This window comes from Protopterus annectens, chromosome 4.part0, assembly GCF_019279795.1.
Source record: "Protopterus annectens isolate FY-2018-M chromosome 4.part0, PAN1.0, whole genome shotgun sequence".
NCBI lineage: Eukaryota > Metazoa > Chordata > Ceratodontiformes > Protopteridae > Protopterus > Protopterus annectens.
Genome location: NC_056733.1, coordinates 293,701,080 through 293,722,512, shown reverse-complemented (window position 1 = coordinate 293,722,512; position 21,433 = coordinate 293,701,080). Strand labels below are relative to the sequence as shown.

General features: G+C 36.6%; 2 protein-coding genes across 4 annotated transcripts in view; one reads left to right on the top strand and one right to left on the bottom strand.

Moving 5' to 3' along the window:
- The window catches only part of CRYBB1 (crystallin beta B1), a 651,488-nt gene that overhangs the window by 522,883 nt on the left and 107,172 nt on the right, over positions 1–21,433 (bottom strand). The gene's annotated exons all lie outside the window — the stretch shown is intronic.
- Positions 13,187–21,433, top strand: part of LOC122799310 (period circadian protein homolog 1-like) — a 439,191-nt gene continuing 430,944 nt past the window's right edge. For 2 of the 3 annotated variants that reach the window (XM_044068278.1, XM_044068276.1), the window contains exon 1: positions 13,187–13,398. The gene's annotated coding sequence lies outside the window, so the exon portion shown is untranslated. The remainder of the gene's footprint in view (positions 13,399–21,433) is intronic. The other variant, XM_044068277.1, reaches the window with a different exon arrangement.

The following is a 21,433-nucleotide window of genomic DNA, read 5'->3' as shown; positions in this document are numbered from 1 at the left end:
ATCACATTTAAAAAACAAAAAAACATGTTCACTAGTCTCTAGTTCCCCACAATGTATACAGATTCTATCATTTATTGATTTATATGGCATATTTTCCTTTACCAGTAACTTATTTATAGATAATCTCCATAAAAAATCTATACACTCTACATATATTTCACATCTTTCCATTCTGGCTTTTACCACCTTCACTTTTTTATCTTCTGTTTCCAATAATACATATGATAAAATTTTTCCATTATGTTTTCATATGATGTTTTTCTATTATTGTCTATGTTTCCTAAATTGATCTTCCATAGTAATATTTTTTTTGATATAATTTCATTTCCATACACATGATCCCTTTACCTCTTTTTAAAACTTTAAGCTTTTCCCATACTAATTTATATTTTTCCTCTATAATCTTTATTAACACATTTCCTTTTTCTTGTATACCTATTAATACTCTATATAAGTTTAATGAAGCTAAATATACAATTCCATTTACTAGACTCGGACCTCATTCCTTTTTATTAACGTACAAGATTTGTCTTTTAATAGGATTCAACCAAGATCCCCATATGAATGTGAATAACACATTCAATAATTCTTTTTCTCATTTTGGTGGTATATATACAGTTTTTTGGTTTAGTTTTTAACACTGTATTTAAATGTTATACATTCCTCCTACGTTCCTGATAGAATGAGTGGGAAATGGAATGTTTTTTACATAATTAGTATTTTAATCTTTGAGTATGGTTTTGGTTTAATTTCTTATGGATTTATCTATTTGGGATTGGTTAATTATTTAATTCTTTAATCAGGTGGTGCGTATTAGAGTTTATATAAATAGAGAGCTGTGATGTTTGTTTTATGTCTGATGAAGGCTGAGCATTTGCTTGGCTGAAAGCGCTTACAGTAATAAATAGTCTGTGCCATTTTTATCAGCCTGCTTCCACTTTTTGTTGTTTTATTTAGTTTCAGTTTCTGTTTTTTTGTGCTCATTTTGGTGGTATCATAAACACACTCTCACCAGATGTGATATTTTTCCTAATACCACATAATTAATTAAATATACTTTTTTCTCTTGCTCAAGTTTAAAAGTTCTCCAGAATATACATGTACTTCTTTTTTAAGTACCATATCCTTCCATTGTGTGACTCTCTGTTGTTCACTACCAAACTTTATTTCCAAAATTTCTATTTTTTCATTATTAAATTGAATACCTTTTGTTTTTCCAGAGAATCACAGTCCTTTACTTTTTTCTTCATTAATACTTGGCCCTAATGCCTTTAGTTTGTTGTCAAGTATTAGAATAGCTATATCCATCCATTTTTTATTTTTCACAACTAGCACTAAATCATCTGCATAAGAGAATATCACTAGAATTTGGATTACCTTTGGAAAACAATATTTAGCTTCATCTAATGTTGTATTTATATGAGAAACTACTGCATTCATAATTAATACAAATAGTATACTGTTTGCTGGATACCCCTGCTTAATACCACTCTTTAATTCTATTGTCTCACTTAACCAACCATTTATCACCAATCTCACTTTATTTTTGCTATAAACAAATTTTAACACATTGATGATTTTATCACTTATGTTATATTCTGTCAGGAGGTCCCATAGTGCTTCATGCTGGATCTCATCAAATGGTTTATTTATGTCATAGACTAATATTTTCATTTGTTTCCCTATTTATTACCTCATCAACCAATTCTCTTATTAACATTAATAGTTTTTCGTTTCCCTTTTCTTTTATTCCAAATATTGTTTCAGTTAATTTGTTTCCCTATCTATTACCTCATCAACCAATTCTCTTATTAACATTAATAGTTTTTCACTTCCCTTTTCTTTTATTCCAAATATTGTTTCAGTCAGCAATTTGTTAACCTTATTTATTATTCTTTTTTTCTATTATTTTCATAAAGCTCTTGTAATCCACATCATTTAATACTAAGGGTCTGTTTTTCCTCCACTTTTCCATATAAATTGTATTGCTACTATACATATTATTTTGTCATTTACAACCTTTTCAAACCATTAATTCAATACTTTTAAAAATATTCCTTTTGCTACTTTTGCATGGCTTTATACATTAAATATTCAAGGCCATCTAAATCTGTGGCTGCTTCTACATTTACTGTTTTCAATACATCTTTAAATTCTGTCATTGTTATCTTTTCTTCCATTCTGTTATTATCCTCATCAGTTATTTTTAAATTATATCCTTTTCCTTATAGTGTCGCCTATTGAAAAGGCTTAAAGAATATGCTTTTTAACTGTCTGCATAATTTCTTTTTGTGTATCCACTATACATCCTTCCTCATTTCTTAACTCTTTTATTATTCTTGTTTTCTCTTTAAACATTTTACTTAGATATGGTGCTACTTTTTCCATTCTTCCTTGTAAAAAATATATTTGTTTAAATAACATTTTTTAATTTTTTACTTGATTCATTACATTTAACATTCTTTCTTTTTCTAAAAACTTCCTTATTGTCTACTATACATTTAAAGACTTGCTTACTGACTTCTTTATATTTGTCACTATTTTAATATAATAAAAAAATATAAAATCATCCAAAATAAACCATGTTAAGTGCTTTCATCATATTAAAATGACTTCATCAGAACATGGTTCATTTTGGATGATTTTATATATTTTTTATTGTATTAAAAAACAGTATTTACGGTTCCTTGGTGCTTTTCTTTGGCTTATATGATATAGCCATAACTGATGCAGTATTTCCTTTACTTGCTCATTTAGGTTTGATTCATTAATTATTTTTATACCTCTGCCTATTCTTATATAACTTATTATTTCTTGAATTTCTGTCCAGATTCTGCATGATCTGAGAAACCTGTTTTTAACTCCTGGATGTAATATATGCAAGCTCTCTGGTATTATAAAGTAATCAGTGTCAGTTCTTAGATCATTCCTTCTGTATGTCCAGTGTTTGTTTTTCCACAAAAACATTTTACAGCTTTTAACCTTATCTAAAATAACTGTTACACCTGCCCCTTCTTTTTGCCTATGTCTTAGATCACAGTTAAGGTCACCCACTACTATTGCGTATTTACATTCACATAATCAAGTATTTTATTAAACATGTTCTACCTTTGTTTTTGTGCAGTGTATGCATAGAATGCAGTTATCCTGTATATTTGATTCTTCCATCTTATATCTAATATTAGTATTCTTCCTAATGCTACTATTGTATAATCTAGAATCTCTATACATTCTGTACATAGAATTGCTATACCTGAACATTTTTCATCTCCTAGGTTCTATATAACTTTGCCTTCCCATAGACCATTAACTTACATTCTTTCATCTTCTGTTATTCTTATATCTACTAGTACTATAATGTCCCTATAACCTTTTACAACATTCCAAAATTCATAGCCTTCATTGAACTTTCTTTAAACTATTCTTATTAATGGCTAGGATTTTCACTTTGTGAAATAATGCTTGTAACTTTTATCCTTTCCCTTTCTTATACTTATATTTCTGAATTTGCATTTTCTGACTCACTCTTTTTCCAATAAAACTTCTTTTTACTTTTGCCTTTTATCCATTTATCATCCCCTTCATCACTAGAATTACTTACTTCCTCCTGTATTTCCACTTCTTTGCTTTTCATTTCCTTTATATTTTTATTTACTGACATTCCTATATCATTCTCAATCATTTTTCCTTGCTGTGTTTCTTCTGTATTATCTACTAACACACACTCCCTATTTTGTTCTGCTATTGTTACCTGTGTATCCTTTTCTGTATCATTTTAGTTCATCCATGACTGCCCTATTTTTCCACACTTTATACATTTTTGCTCACATTTATTTCACTTCATGACTTTACCACAAATGAAACATTTTATTTTTATCATAATTGTTAATTAGTCATCTTTACCACACAAAAAACACATATTTGGTTTTCCTCAGTATCTAACCAATCCCCTATTCCCTTCCACATTAATTATACTTGGCAAATGCATTATTTTGTCATTTTGCATTTTCAATACAGCACCACATTCCCAACCCCCAGTCCATAGATGTCTATTGTCATAGATTTTTGTATTGTCCAAAACATCTCTACACACAGTTGTCAAATAGGCTTTCAAATCATCTCTTTCAATTTCAGTTTGAAATTTTATAAATATTCTCTTTTTGGCTTCTCTATAAAAATCCTGCACCATATACATTTTCCAAGGATTTTTATCCCTTCTTTTTTCACATTTTTCTAAGAATTTATCCATAAACTACACCTCCTCAAAGAAAACGTCACAAAAAGTATCTTTATTAATGCAAATAAATCATAGGATAATAGGAGGTTACTAGGCTAATGGCCCTGGGGCCCTTACAAGCTTAGCCAAGAGTTTATCCCCAAAAAAGAAACCTCAGTTAACACCTGTTGCCCCTGTCAGTGAGGGATACAGGTTGAACCCCTAAGACTAATTAGTGGTTTCCCATCCACTCATCAAGGTTGTGCTTGAAGAGGGTCAGAGTGGTACTCAGTTTGACATATACAAGAAGTCTATTCTAGAGACGGAGCAGCCTCTGGGAGACAAACCTATCTCTGCAGCAGGTTTTGTTGATGTCACATATTAGATTTAGGCCTTTCAAGTGGGTAATGCATGAGGAGTTAGACTTATGGATATGGAACATCTCTAGCAGGGCAAGGTCAGATATTGTCTTGTAGGTGAGACATAGATCACGTCTGATCAATCTGTACAATAGCGAGTAGAGTAATAGTGATCTGAGCCTGTCCACATAGGACAGGTGTTGGAGGCCATGGATTCCCTTTGTGAGGTATTTCTGTGGCCTTTCCATTTGGTGCAGGTGTTTGGAGAGGTACATACCAAAAGGGGCATTATACTCAATTATTGGCCTAATGAGGGAAGAGTAAAGACATGTAATAACCTCATTTTTTTCTGGATGCAATCCCTTTACTTATGAGATGAACTAAGTAAAAGGCTTTTCTGACCACTGCCACTACATGATGGTCGAATGTGAGATTGTTGTCAACCTGAGTACCCAGGTCTCTCACCACAGATTTTGTGCTTAGGGGGTTGCTGTTGATGTGGCAATCAGCAGGGGCCATGTTTTGCTGAATGGTATGATAATACATTTTTTAGTGTTTAATTTAAGGCCATGACTTTGGCACCAGTCATTTGTTGTTATGAGACCCTCTTGCAGTATGTTAACATCATTTAGGAGTCAATGACACCACCCAACTTACAGTTATTCACAAACTTGGTCAGCCACAGCCCTTTTGATTTTGCCTGGACCACTGAGAAGTAGATGCCAAACAGTAGGGGTCCCAGGACAGATCCCTGGGGAACACCACTAGTGATAAGTCTGCTGTCAGAGGTGGAGACACCTATTCTGACCTTGTGGGTCCTATCAGTGAGCCTGTTTGGACTGTGTCAAAGGCCTTTGCCAAATCAAGGTAGACTGTATGTACTGACTTTCCCTCATCCAGGGCCTTGGTGACAGACTCAAAGAACTCAACCAGGTTCAAAAGGCAAGATCTTCCCTTGACAAATCCTAACTGAGTGGGATCAAGTGCTTAGAGACTGCCTATGTCCTTGCTATGAAATCCATAATAATACACTCCATGGGTTTACAGATCAGACTTGTCAAGCTAATGGGGCAATAGTTTCCAGGGTCAGTAGTGGCACCACCTATGTGTAAGGGGATGACAATGGCAGTTCTCCACTTTTGCTGGAATGAAGCCTGTACTTAGGCTGTGGTTGACTAGGGTGTTCAGTGGTGCCAGTAGTTCTTGCTGGAGATGGTGCAGAATACAGCCTGGGATACTCTCCGGTCCCATGGAAGCTGTGTTCTTTGCCTTGGAGAGGGCCTTTAACACTTATTCTATGGAGATGTTAGGTGTGGGACAAGTATTGGGGGCACCAAATGGGCCTTTAGGGGGATAGGGGGGTGAAGTTTGCACTGAATCTATCTGCTATCAGGTTGGCTAAGTCAAAAGGATCAGTGTAAGTAGTACTGTTATGTACTAATTTGAAACAAACCTGGGCTTTGCCATGCAGGTTCCTGACGTAACTAAAGAAGGCTTTGTGGTTTCCCTCTGCTTCAGAGTATAGTTTCTAAATGCTCTCACCTCTCTGGGTTTTACACCAATGGTGAAATGATGCTGTCCAGTTCCTTCTCCCTCTTACTACTTATTCTTACATGATACTTTTTCTTACTTTTGCCTTTTTCTCTTCTTGTTTTACACCCTGTCTCAACGTCTGTGTATAGTATTTCTTCTCCTCCCTCCTTAATTTCTGCACTTCTTCTTCATGGATTCTATCCATTATTTCTCCCCACAATGCTGCCTTCTCATCTCTTGCTCACTCTGTTCAAATAATGATTTTAAGTAGACAACCTACAACCCTCCCAACTGGAGGGTTGTAACAACATACCTCAGTGCTACAGATTCGGATACAAACAAATTCTGTTAAAAAAGAACTTCCAAATCTGTCATAGCCACTTAAATCCCCTCATTTTGCCTTTTACACGATATTTCACCACAATCTTTACTCTCCTCTCTATTCTCTGTACTCTGCTTAACCTCTGACTCTTCTTCCACAGCATCTACTATCTCAGCTGTTTGATTAACAGCTTCTTTCACTCCAAACACACCAAAATTAGTCTTTAGCCTCCATTTTCTCAAACCTCCTGTTTCTCTGAGCTGCCTCTGCATCTGGACCAGAAGACAGGAAGTGTAACACCAAATTTTGTCCCAGTACACTCCGAAAAGAGTAGGGGAATTTCCATGATGCCCTGGCAAAATTTCCTCTAGTGGTATAAATACCACCTCTAGTCATCCTGAAAACACCTTAGTGGGACTAACCCAGTCAACAAAAGGATAAATAACTAAAAAATTATAACTAAGAAGGACTCTTATAGCCTGGCTCCATGACAAAGAAGGAAGATTTCCTGATTGCAATCCAGCTGAGCAGGGATTAGTTGCCCAGGCACTTGGATGGGCCAGGTAAGGAGGGAGAAGAATGAAGAAACATGGCCTGCATGCCTCTCTCTGAGGGGAGATGGAGTAGCGTGTGTTTGAACAGCTTACAGGAAGGTCAGATTTCCTTGATGGAGACTGGGGAAACAAAGTCATATGTTAAAGGTTGTTTTCTGGTTCATGTCCCTTGTAGATATGAGGGATTGTCCAGCAACATCAAGCCACTGCATGCCCCACTTTTCTCAGCATACTCGAATGTAAACAGGGAGGTATGGTATATGTGAAAAAAATGTGATTATAGCTTTAAACTGCCCAGAAAAATTATATCCCTCAAAACACCAATCTGCCCACCAATCATTTCTGACAGTGCATCCTGCATGGAATCCTTAAAGTCCAGTAGCCCACTGCACTCCCAGAAAATATGTTCCCAGTTAGCTCTTACTTCCCTGTCACACCTCCAACATTTGCTGTCAACCTGTGGAAAAATTCTCTGAAGTCTACTTGGGGTATAAAAATATCTATGTAAACATTTCCAAGCAAAAATCCTAAATCTTCTATATTTTGTTGAATATTTGGGAGACACATATATCCTCCCATTGTTTCTTTGAATTGCTTATCCAAGCTCTCTTCCCAATCCTTTCTAACCTTCTCTGATTGATTCTTATAGTTGTCATGCAATATTTTATATGCTCTACTAATCATTCCTTTTTTAATGGCAGCTTCCATTCTAGATTCTACTAAAAACTCTAGCAGTGCTGGTCTTTCATTTAGGACCCCCTATCTCTTTCTCTTAGCCTGTACTCTGATATCAATCATTGATAATGAGGCAATCTCTAACATGCAGTCCAAATAAATTCTTGGGGTCTTCTCATTCTATCATCTTTCCCTCTCTAGTTATTTGCTCCAAATACCTTGGTTCCTTTGCCAGTTTTCCTCCAATAAATTCCAGCCCTCTCTTGCCTGTTGTCTATATCCCTAATTGCAGTCATCCCTATTGGCAGAATCTCCTTTCTCCATTCCCATGTTGGCTTAGCACTTGGGATACTTTCTGCTACTTTATAGATATAATATTCTGTATGATTATTGTTATTATTTATTTATTTATTTTACATTTGTTAACTGGGATAGCTGGATACATGTCCATTTTCAGTGAAGGCCCGGGGAGAAAAGCTCCAAAGAGACAATTTTACAGAACATACAGACAAACTTGGGTACATATTTCATCTAGATCCATTAGGATATCTAGTTATTGACACTTATAGGTATAAACTACAGGCAGATACAGTTTACAATAGTCAATAAACAGTTTTGCATTGTTCATACTAACACTGTTACATGTATGTCATCATACCTCTGATGTGGTATACATTTATATGCAGGTAAATGATAGGACTCTAGTTTAGGACAATAGTTACAACAGTACTGGAGTGGATCAGGTATTAGTCTGGAGTTGAACAGGGACATACCCATTTGCTGCTGAGGTAGTTGTAGATAGCTTTTTTAAATGTAGGTAGGGAGGTTATCAGGGATATGGATGTAGGCAGGAAGTTCCAGATTTTGGCCACATAAGAAGAGTAAAGGGAGTCACCAGCATGGTTGCTGGATCTAGTAACAGCTAACTGTAATTTGTCAGTTGAGCGGAGTTGCCTAGGACAGGAATAATGTTGGACAATGTTAGCCAGTGAAGGTGATATATTTTGTTGATAGAGCAGCTTGTGAGTAGTAACCAGCTGGCTATAAATAAGTAAGTTAGGTAGTTCCATCCAGCCCAATTGCTTTAGGTTTAGGCAGTGATGTGTTATGTAGGAGCTGTTGGCAAATTTGGCTATCTGATTATAGCAGGTTGTCATTTTATTGATTTCTGTTTTGGATAAGTTAATCAAGATGGGTGAGGCATACAGTAGTGTTGAGAGAAGGTGTGTACGTGCAATTGTAGTTCTAGCATTATGTGTCAGGAATGCTTTATGTTTGTAGAGGCTACCTAGCTTTTTGTTAGTATTTTTAATGGCCAGATTAATGTGTACATCAAATTTGAGCTTGTTGTCAATAGTAATACCTAGTAGTTTTGTCTGGGCTTCAGGAGATATGGGGGTACCGTTATTTGAGTGGATAGTAAAGGTGCAGGTGGGGGCAGTTATAGTTGAGGGATGAAATAGCAGGAGCTTGTTTTTTTTTTGGGTTGAGTATCAAGCCATTTTCAGTGAGCCATGTTTCCACTGAGTGAAAGTTTTCCTGGGTCTTTTTATGGAGGTCTGGTAAAGTAGGGGCGCTACATATTATAGTTGAATCATCTGCGTATTGTATAAGGCTTATACAATAAGGGTTATTCTCCTTAAAGGTGGGCATCCAAAATCCCAATCTCTCTGTTTTCTTGAGCTTCCCCCCTGTTCATCATCATTCCTTTCCACTTTGAATTATAGTTTTCTGCTTGTGCTATGCAGCTCTGAAACACCCCTTCATATCAGGTAATCCCAATCCACCCTGTTCTACTGGAAGAATCAGCTTATCCCACTTGACTCTTGCCGTCTTCTCCTCCCAGATAAAGTCTATCAGCTCTTTATTAATTGCTATCCACAACTTCTCCTCTGGTTGATAAAAATATGCCTGACCTGCCTATAAGACTAATGGGACTAAACACATTTTAACTGCTTGTATCTTGCTATCCATATCCGTATAACAAAGCTTTCATATTCTCAGTTTTTGCATTATCTTTTGTTTAGTCTCTTCCCAAGTCATTAGCTGCCACACCAGAATCATTTTTATCCATACTTCTAAATACCTCATTTTATCATGTCCCCATAAATATGGATATTGCTGAAGGAATTCATACACGGGTACATAATTTACCGCTATTGCCTTTGTTTTAGCTTCATTAATTTTGTATCCTGAAAGGATTTGAAACAGTCTCAGAATGTTCCACAACCCTGTAATGTCTCTTTCTGGTTTTGTCTGTTATATAATAATATCATCTGCAAATAGAGCTATCTTTTCTGGACTATCATACCAATTATATCCTTGAATTTCTGAGTACCTTATTTTCTTTGCTATTGGTTCTAAATATAATGCAAATAACAAAAGGGAAAGAGGACAGCCCTGCTTGGTTCCTCTGCTCAATTTTATTTATTTTACATTTGTTTACTGGAAAAGTCTGACTGGGCATGGGATCCCATTTTCAGCGGAGGCTCGTGGAGAAAAACTCCACTAAGAATTGTACAGAAAATACAGTAAATACATGTGTTAATAAAGTACAGTACAGAGGCAAAAGTTAATAAAGTACAGAAATGCAATGCTTCCATTGCCCTGCTCATAAAGTCCTAGCTTACTCTGTCAAATGCTTTGTCTGCGTCAAAACCCACCAACAACAATGGTATTTTCTTACATTCTGCTTCCTTCTGGATCATCAACGTTCTGTTAATGTTGTCAGATGTTTGCCTCCCCTCCACAAAACCACATTCTTCCATGTCTATTTATTTTGGCATTACATTTGCCATTCTTTCAGCTATTATAGACATAAACACTTTATAATCATGGTTTAGTATTGAAATGTGCCTGGGTCTGATGGATCTTCACCCTATTTAGGTATTACAGCTACCACTGCATGTTGGTACTTCTCCTCCTCTTAAAATACTACTAAACAAAACTGTTCAGATCTTTATCAGTTTTTTCCCTCCTAGATTCCAAACTTCCACAGGAATACCATCTATTCCCGGGGACTTTCCTGTAGATTCGTTATACATTACACTTTTTATCTCATCTCCTCCTATCTTAACCATTAGTAATTGAGCCTCATCTACCTCTAACCTTGGCATATGTATTTCTTCCTTAAAGATTTTCATTTGTATCTTTTCTTGATTTCCATATTTCTCTGCTTTATACAGACTTTCATAGAATTTCCAAAATATTTCTAATATCGCTACAGGATCTCTTATCACCTTCCTTGTTATAGGCTCCCCAAGCTTGGCAACAGCCCTTTCTACTTTCTGTTGCCTGAGTCATTGTGCTAAAAGTTTCTGTGCTCTAGTGTTATTATCAAAAAGCAGTTGCTTAACAGCAGTCTTTCTAAAATTGTGTATATTATCGAGGTAATCCCTTATTTTCTGCTTAACATTATGCAGTTGATCATCTTGTTCTGTGAGATTCTCCCTACTTAGCAATATTTTAACATTTGTCAGTCCCTCTAAATAATTCTTGTTACTTCTTAAGCAGAGCTCCCTTTCTTTTTTTTCCACCCTATTTTTCAACTCCATCTTAATTTTATCCCACTCCCTAGCTATATTTTTAGAAGTAATTTCTATCCTCCTGAATAGCTCCTGAATAATCTCCAGTACCCATTCCTTAAATTCCTCTCTTTTCAACAGATAGGGAGGAAAGTGCCAGTGTCTCATTTTTATTTCATTACCTTGTGCTTTTTATTTTAGTTATTACTGGCGCATGATCTGAAATAGTTGTTGGATACATATCAAGACCTTCAATTAAATGCATATGTTCCTGTGAAATTTAAATTCTGTCTAGCCTAGACCATTTTTTTTTATATCTTGGGGAATAATATGTAAATTCACTTTGAACTCCCATTACTGAACTCACATCATCCATGACAAATATTTTTATAAATTTCTTCAAAAATATACTCTCCTTTGTTATATATTCCCTTCTGCCCCCCCCCCCCCCCCAGACACATGGCTTCAAATCAAATTCCAGTTCCAACCTATAAGTAATATTCCTTGCTGAAAACTGATTATTTCTCCTAGAATTTTCTTAAGCTCCATATATCTGTTTTAGGTGGAATATAAATACATGCCAATGTAATCCTCCTTCCTTGCCAGTAGCCCCTTAACACTAGAAATCTGCCATTATCTTTTTTTGTCATCCTCCTGATCGACCCTTGTCCCAATCAGAGGCATAGCTAGGGTGGAGCAAAGGAGACAGTCATCCCAGGCACAAGTGCATTACTGGCATTCACTGAATCCTGCCAGTATTGCAACTGATGTTAGAACTGAACTATGTGCAACATAAACTGCAGCAGCTGCTTGCTGCAGTTTGAAAGGAAAGAAGACTTTTTTTTGCTCCTCAACTTAAAGTTGTTGGGGGGGGGTAGACTGGGGAACAGTATCAGATGCTAGAATAGGTAGCTATACCTCTGCTACCTGTGATGGGGAATACATGAGCTGATTGGTCGGGAGGGGGCTGATGACTGAAGGGCAGTGGGGGCATAATTTCAAGATATGAATTTCATGTTTTCAGGGAACAGTGGTTCAGTGGTTAATGTTGCTGCCTTACACATCTTGGTTCTTTGGTTTGGTTCTTGACTGTGGTACTTTCTGCTGAAAGCCTGGATATCCTACCTGTTATCTCTGTAGGCCTATGGAGGGTACCCAGTTTACTGCTACAACTGGAAAACTGTCAAACTTCTAAACTGTCTGAAGGTGTTATGTGCATGTTTCCTGAATAGACTGATGTTCTATGCACACTTGCAGAAATACTTCTCTGCCATACACCCACTGTTTGCCAGGATAGGCACTCACTCCGCTGAGACCCAGAGTATGATAATATTGGTAGTAGGAAATAAAAGATTTAATTAATAAATAATTTCACCTTGGTTGCAGTGCTGGGTAATGGGCTAGCCACAATCTACTCTTCACCTTTAAGGAGGAAACATTCTTTTTTACCCATTTCTTTATTCCTGGTATTTACTTTAAGAACGTGTTTTTCCTCTGTGCTATTGAAAGGTATTGATACTGGTTGTTTTATAATGTATTTGCCTGTTTATTAACATTGCTATTTCTGGCTTTTTAGTGGAAGAATGTTGTAATTAAGTATTAGAGGGGCCGATTTTTTTTTTTTTTGGAAAATATAATTAACAAGGTCTGTACTGATATTTACTACTAAAAAAGCAAAGTGCATTGTGCCTGTATCTGCATGTGCAAACATTCATTCCCTTTTTTGTATCAACTTCATTTCGTATATTTTGAGATTTATTTCAGTAACTACACAAAAAAATAAAGTGATGTTAGAAGGAAAAAAAATCTAATTAAACTAAAAAACCTTTATTAATAATACAAGTTCTCAGATATCACAATGCACTTGCATATGATTTACAGAAAGGATACCATTGGTGGTGGAGCTGACCAATGATGTAAGAAGTGTTCAGACAGTGTAGCATCCCTGTATCCATGTGCTGTTTGTTTATACATTTTATCAGCAGATACTGGGAGGGATCCAATCCGAAAGCAGCTCTTTAATCTTGCAATAAATCTATTTTCATTTGAGATTTGTTCTTCAGATTTGTACTTAGCGAGAAGAAGGAGGCAAGAAAAAAAAAACGTAAGTACTCTTCTTTGGATGGGACTTAACATACAGCTGCAAATGTCATTGTGGATCCAGAATGAGCAGAGATTTTTCTGTCATACAGAGAACAAGCATGAAATTGAGCAGGTAAGACAGCAGCAGTTCAAGCCCTTTCTAGCATCCAGTTTGAGTGAAACTGGGCTATGCCTTTTAACTTGTATGAGAATGATTTAAATTCTTCTTAATGTAAGATGAGCTAAAGGCAGGTGCTTTTACTGATTTTATTTAGTCAGTAATCTCATAAAATTGTACCAGCAATGGCAAATATTTGCAATGAGAAAGACGCAGGCTGTATGCTGTGAATGGAAAACACATTATCAGAGCTTAATGCTGTATGGGAAAATCTAAGCTGCGCTTTGTTATGTATATGATTTGTGGGAGAAGAATAGTTATTCAGGATGCCTTACAAAGCAATGCACAACTGGATAAGAATCTGTATTGTGTATGTGCGTGCATGTGTACGTGCAATTGTCTGTATGTGGGCATGTGCATGCATATGTGTGTGTGCGCACGCGTGCACGTGTGGTGTGTGTGTGTGTGTGTGTGTGTGTGTGTGTGTGTATGTGTGTGTGTATAAACATACATGCAAATATATGTATGTTTACATATTTATGCTTATATTTTGATGTCACCAAAAACAATTCCCACTGTTTCCTGTCCAGTATTAATACTGCAAAGCTGGCTGAAGCTGCATGCAGTATTCTGGCAGTCCAACAACAGCATGAGGTTCTGGGCTCAGTATCAGCATATGGAGAGCACTGGTCAAGTACTAGCATTTGTGAAGCCAAAATAGGTTTGCTTTTCTCCTCCCTACTCATAAAATTTACAGAATAAAAGCTATACTATTAAATATAGAATAAGTATCAACAGTAGTGGAATCTTACATAAAGTATATAGTGTACTAGCATTCTTTTTTTGCTTATTACGTATGTAAACTTGCTCTTCAAAAATGTTGAAGGACTAAACATCAAAGACCAGTCTTTCTCTAGAAAATGCTAAAAAAGTAGTCTACAGTGCAAACAGTTTGGCTTTGGTGCAGCAGATTAAGGACTGAGCTATCAATAAGCTACATCCTGTTGCACAGGGTTTAATTCTGTTAACCTCCATTTACTTACACTGTGATTTTCAGCAAATCACTTACTCAGACACTGTTCCTGTGCAAAATCTGAAAAAGGTTTACATGCATCAGTGCTGTAATATAAATAAATGAAAACTGTTGAGAGGCTGTTGCTTATTTATTATTACCAATATGTTAGCAGTAAATTGGGAAGGGTTGGGTTCTGACATTGTCACACAAGAGCTCACAGCAGTTATGACAGCACTGCATATTTCATTGTTCAAGGAACAGCAAGGCAGTGGAGTGTTTTCAGTAACCATGTGACCATGAGACAGTGAAACTGGCAGAGTGAAAAGCATTTATACCATACTTTGGTGGCTAAGAAATACTAACAGTTCTGCTAAGAAAATTAACAGAAAACGAGGAAGTATTAACTTCTAGTAAATGTTGGGTCATGTGTCTTCAATTTTAGCTAGCATATAAAATCTTTTGAGGTATATAATGATGCTTACAGTTGGAGGAGCTACACATATTTATATATAGCTGAAACTTACAGGAAAATATAATATGCCAGCATTTCAGGAATGTAGACTTTAATGGTCATAGAATATAAGGATCTATATTAGAACACCGAACTTTCAAAATTTAGAGTGTTCTAATATCGACCTGTTTTCAGCGAATGCTGAAAATATCGAAGAAACAGAAAACCAATTTTTTTTCCTCGGGAAATAATTTGGTTGTCCATTTCTGTTGCTTCAGTATTTTCAGTGCTGTGGTGGAAAGTTACGGGTCGGGATCAGGTAAGTGTGCGATTGTGTGGACGTGAGGGTTAGGGTGGGGTAGGTGAGTTAGGGTTAGGGTGCAGGTCAGGTAAGTGTGCGATTGTGTGGCCGTGAGGGTTAGGGCAGGGTAGGTGAGTTAGGGTTAGGGCGCGGGTAAGGTGACTGTGTGATAGTGACGGACCTTAGGGTAGGGTTTGGGTTAAGGTAAGTGGGTAGTTAGTGGTGTATGTGTAGTTTAGTGTAGGGTTAGGTGTAAGAGTTTAGGTGTATGTGTGTGAATTGCTGTTTGTTTGGTGTGCTTGTGTTGTGTGTGTGTTTTGGAACAGCAAATTTTTTCCCTAGGAAAAAAATTAGCTGTTCTGTATGTTCAATGTTTTAAATTTTTGATTAATAGGGTTCGATATTAGAACACTCGAAATTTTGAAAGTTCGGTGTTCTAATATAGACCCGAATATAATAATAAGCACTCACCCACCGAAGAATAAACCTAAATTAATGCAATGTTCGGATTTGTTGTAGTAGCTGCTTCATAAAAAAGAAAACTACTCAGTAGCTTTCAGGTGTTGCTACATGCTGAAGTGTCTAGAATTATGAACCATTTGTGATGTCTTACACAACGGCATTTGACCTTGCAGATGATGACATGACAAAGGTTGTAAGTAAAAAGTTTTTGGAAAACTTGCACCAAACATATATGTAAACGTCTAAGAAAGCTGAAAAACAAGTACGTTGAATTATGCATGCTCTGTACAATGTTTCCTGCCTTTATGAGCAGAATGCCTGCACACAGTTTTTTTTGTTCCTTATGATCTGTGCCCTTGGAAGGTATACTTGTCTCAGGTGGTGACTGTATTTCTGAAAGCTGAGTGACCTGTTGATGTTGTTGGGCAGTGAAAGCAGGAGTGAAGCTCTCAAGGAAAATTAACCATAACTGAAAATAAAGCTTGTGTCACATATTCTGTTAATAAACAGTGCAGGGACCCATTTCTGCTTCTAGGTACTTACAGGGTCATTCATCTGAAAGAAATGCTTGGCTAAATTAGGATGGATGTAGGGTCTGCTATATTCCACTAGGCAAATGTGCAAGAAGAAAAAGGGTGCTTTCCAAATGTTTACATGATTTTAAAGCTTCACAATTAGTGAAATACTGCACCTTGGGCAACAATGTGCCATTTGAGTGGAAAGGTTTGTAACTGTGTATTGTATAGTCCAGCAATAAGTGCTGCACATGTCATTTAGTTTAACAAAGTTATCTATGAGTAGCCATACCTCCAAGTAAAGTTCTCAAACCGAGCTGTACCACATTTTCTATTTTAGTGCCCTTGCTTTAGCTACAGCAGTGTACTTGGGGAGTGTGATATAGATACAGTGAGACTCCAGCGGCTTTCTGTGAACTACTGCTTTTATTAACATGTTAATCATTTACTAGTCGTATATGTAGCCCGTCTTATGTAGCACCAACTGTTCAATCACAATTGAGTATGATTACAACAGAAGCAGTACACCCATGACTTTGCAACACTGTGGATGATGTCAATCACTGTAAAGCAGCATTACATACTGATTTAATTTCTGTGTCTGTAAATGTCTCAGGATCTGCATGCACTTGACTTGGTATATTCAATTATGCAAGCCACATGTTATGCCCAGTTGATTGAGGAATGTGGCTATAATACCAACATTTATTTACTCAGTCAAATATATTATCTCACTTATACTGTATTTGTATTTTGGAAATTTATACATCAGAAAACACAAATTTAGTCTTTATTTGCCAAAGCCTGTTTTTGAGCATAAGGAAATTATTTTTTGGTATTGTCTTTACAAACCTGAGATGCTATACTCTAGCAAGCATATGGTCAGTGTTATCCTTTTTTGAGCAGTCCCCTTAAGTGAACTTCTACATTTAAATTGTACCAAAAATGACAAAATCAAGTTAATGAAGACTGTTTGCAGTTATGTGTGGTATACAAATTACTGACAGCTGCTGATTGTCTTGTGTTTGTTAGAATTCAATGTTCTTATTTGATTGACATAGGTTTTATTTATTATATGTACAGATAAACTAAAATACATACTTTTTGTATGTTTGGGTCCCTTTTAGGAAAATAAATCACTTTTATTTTGATGCCTGTTTTGAACTCTCACTGTCAAGACCTTAATTCCTCTGTTGCAAGTTTAGTTAGAGATACCACCATGAGTTTCACTTGACAAGAGGCTACTAACCTAATGGGACTAACCCAGTCAACAAAGGATGGATAACTAACTAATTAACCAACTAACTAACCAACTAACCAACTAACTAACCAACCAACTAACCAACTAACCAACTAACTAACTAACTAACTAACTAACTAACTAACTAACTAACTAAATGTGCTACTGCAGTATCTCTTTCTTCTTTTTTGAAACTGAAAGTGTCAGGAAACATCCAAATATCAATGGCAATGAAAGTCACAGAGAGAATCTTGGCTGAGAGGGTTGAAACTTTGCTGGAAGACAGCAGCCAGCCTGAGTTCATAGACAGAAAAATCTATCAGACAAACCTGATCCAGTTTTATGACTGGGTTGTAGGAGAACATGACAAGGAAAAATTGGTGGATGCCGTCTACCTTGCCCTAGCAAGGCCTTGGACTAGGTGCAACACAGGAGGCTGTGTGATAAAAACAGAGGATTGGGGGTTGGATTCATGCTAAGGAAGTAGATTGCCACATAGTTAAATGGTTGGGCACACAGAGTGTTGCTGTAAGAAGGCAATATCAGGGATAATGAAAGCAGCTAGCAAGGTACCACAGGGGTCTACCCTGAATCCAATAATCTTCAGTATGTTTGTCACTGACATAGCTGAGAGAATACTAAAGATGATTGCACAGAGGCACTGTTACTGCACATTGTGTTCCAGGGAGGGCTTGTTGTGATCTTCATGCATGCAGTGAGCCTTTCTCATAGTTACCTTATGAGAAGTCTCTGCTGGAGGTATGTCTTATGTTTGTTCACCTAGACAGGTAAGTCTACTGTAGATAAAAATGTATAATATTTAGATAAAGCCCACCTTGTACAGAGAAAGTACAAACTCTACCTTAACGAGAAGCGGTAGATGAGAAAGTGTGTCTACATTTAAATAGACATCGAAAGAGACTCAAAATAATTACATATTGAGATTCTCTTATTTTGCATCTGAAATATTAGCTAGTGAGTTTACCATTCTTATGATGCTCTGCAAAGAACACATCTTCCTGTTTCTGTTGCCATGAATTAGACTTAGTAGTATCTGATACAAAAGACTAACAGATGGAAAAAATTAGTTGCTGAAAAAAAGGGGTCTAGGCGAAAATTTTGAAGTCTGTATATTTCAACAAATGAGATGCTGTTCTGATGAAGTCTGCAATCGGCAGATGAAAGCGCTTAACATTTGTGGAATTTATATACAGTGGATGTTGGTCTTTCATTGTGTTTCATTGTCCAGTGTGCAATAAACGGATTTGCTGTGGTTGCTGCGTTTACCTTTATTACCTTCATACAGCCTATTGTCGGGATTTTGTGTGTAGAACAAATGAGATGCTGCTGCTGTCTAAAGATCTCTGACAATATGGGAAGGCGTTTCATTTTCAAATGAAAAATTGTAAGAACATAAAAAAAAAAAAAAAAAAAAAAAAAGCAAAGCTAACTCAAAAGTAGAGAAAAAAAGGAGGCATTCAAATGTGGAATAAAAAGATGTAAGGCACAAAGACAGCATCAGTCCTGAGTATGAGGACATAGCTTGCTACTTAAGAAGGAAAAGAAGAACATAGTGAATTGTCCTACAGGCAGTGATTCAGTCTACATGAGCTGAGCATGCTTTCGCTATGTTCCTGCTGAACCTTATCATTTTTTAATTATGTGGTCAGCAGTCTACTATAAGCACCTGAGTCTCAAGTGCATGAAGACCACTGCCCTGTTGTCAGTGACTTGTACGTTTTGTTGCCCTCATGAGCAGCCACATGCATTCAAACTTGAGTACATGTCCAGTTGAGGTGTGGCAACTATGTGGCAAAAGAATAGAGCTGCTGCAACTCGCCCAACACAGTAGCCAAGTTTGAGCAAGGTAAGTGTGGCACACCCAGGGATGGGGGGTGAGAGAGGGTGGGGATGTAACTTAGGGTTTCAGGAGAGATCAGGGGAGGGATTTAGGTTTAGAGAATTTTTATGTTTTACGGTTTAGGAGCAGGAGTGGAGTTTAGGGTTAGGGAGCAATTGAGGACTTTAGATTTAAGAAGCAGAAAGAGGAGTTTTAGCTTTAGGGAGTGATTGAGGACTTTAAGCTTAGGAAAGCAGTACAAGGTTTTAGGTTTAAGGCATGATGAGAACATTATGTTCAGGGAAGGGGAACTGTAGTTTTAGCCTCAGAAAGTTTTCAGTACTTTAGGTTTAGGGAAAGAGGAGTAGAGCTTTAGATTTTGGGAGAAATCAGGGGACTTTAGGTTTAGGGAGGGAAAGGGAGCATTTCAGATTCAGTGAGTGATTGGGAAAGTAGGTTTTTGGGGTGGGAGGGAAGTGCTATGGTAAGTGCTATGGTTAGGGTTAGGAAGTGGGTGTGAAGTTTTATGGTTAGTGTTACAGCTTTCGTAGAACTATAAAGTTCAGTAGGAAAAGATGATTGGCAGGCTAGTTACTTAAGTAGGATCAGTCTAGTGGGAGTTAGACACTTACCATTTAGAGCAACTTGCAGGGATCAAGTGTGACATGAGCTAATAGCATGTGAGCACTTGTAGTAGGCCTGTAGTTAGCATACTGACTCATGAATCCAATATCAACCTCATTTCCTTCTTTTATTAATTTCTATTGTACTAATTGTGGTTATAGAAAACAAACAAATGTTTAGTGTTGGTGATAAGTTCTGCAGAGATCAAACTGGATTATGCTGCATGTTGCACACTTGACAGTCTGCCTTAAAATATGTTTACTGAGATGATGGTGCATCATATCCAATCCTTTGGGCCCCTTGTCAAATAAGTTATAAACACAATACAGTGAGTAACCTTTAACTCCTTTTGGTATACTATTAATATCAATCCTGTAAACAAACTTAACACCAATCTATTGAGCCACAGAAAATAAGTGTAATTGACCTACTTATAACATAAACTGGACTGGTGAACTCAATGACATTCTAAACCTTTCATAAGTGGGTTATACACTTTGGCCATCAGACACTGACAATTGCAGTTTGCTACTGGAATGGTACATTGAGATGAGGGTACACCCTCATATAATGTGATGTCAATGGCTTTCTTTGGTATGGGTGAAAGATGATGGCCCATGTAAATTGAATGGCTGCAGCTAAGTGTTGTAAGAACTGTCATTTTTTCTGGGTCACTGAGTCATCATAATCTTTCAGTTTAGTTCTTCACAAAGAAAATCCTGCATATTCACTCAGAAAAAACTGTAATGTATTTGTATCGAACTTTTCTTGGAAAAACTTACTGGAGGGTTGTACTGCATATATTGACCTGGTCCTCTGGTCCTTTTTTAATGTCAAGTTGCTTGATGGGAATAGAACAGCAACAAAAACAGAATGCTGTGCATCCTAGAGTTAGGGTGTCACTTGCAATTCAGTTTATGTTGATTTTTATATTTTTTATTTTATTTTTCCTTTTTTTGACTGGGTTAGTCCCATTAGGCAAGTAGCCTCTTTTCAGGGGAGAAAAAGTTGGTCAGGGCACTGGGGGACTTCCCCTACTCATCATTTTGTGGTTGGTACTCATTTTGGAGTAGCACTTCATGTTTCCATTTCAGGTGCAGAGGTGGCATGGATAAACAGGGAGGCAGGTGGAGAGCGAAGGAGACAACAGAGTAGTGAAAGAAATGAAAGAGAAAGCAAATATTGAGACTGGGCTGGTGGCTGGGATTGTAATATTGTGTTAAAAATAGAAAGAGAAAAATATACATATAGCAAGCATGATAAATGTGGAGGGAAACAGGGGTGATGTAAAATACTAGGGACAACCAAAAACATGTTTTTTTTTGGAAAAGAAGGACATTTGATAAGTAAATGTGACAAAAGAAAACATTATATTTGTGAGAAAATGGGACATGATGAAAAAATGTGAACTGAAATGTTCTAAATGCAACAAAATTGGACATATGGATGGATTGCAAAAATTAAAATAACAGCAAGGAAAAAAAAGAGGTGAAAAGAAACAAAGAGAAGACATTTTAGATGTAGTAGAAATAGAAGAAAAATTGGATAAGAAAAATGATAAAGAGGGAACAGATGAAGGTTCTGAAATAAGTGATGATGAAG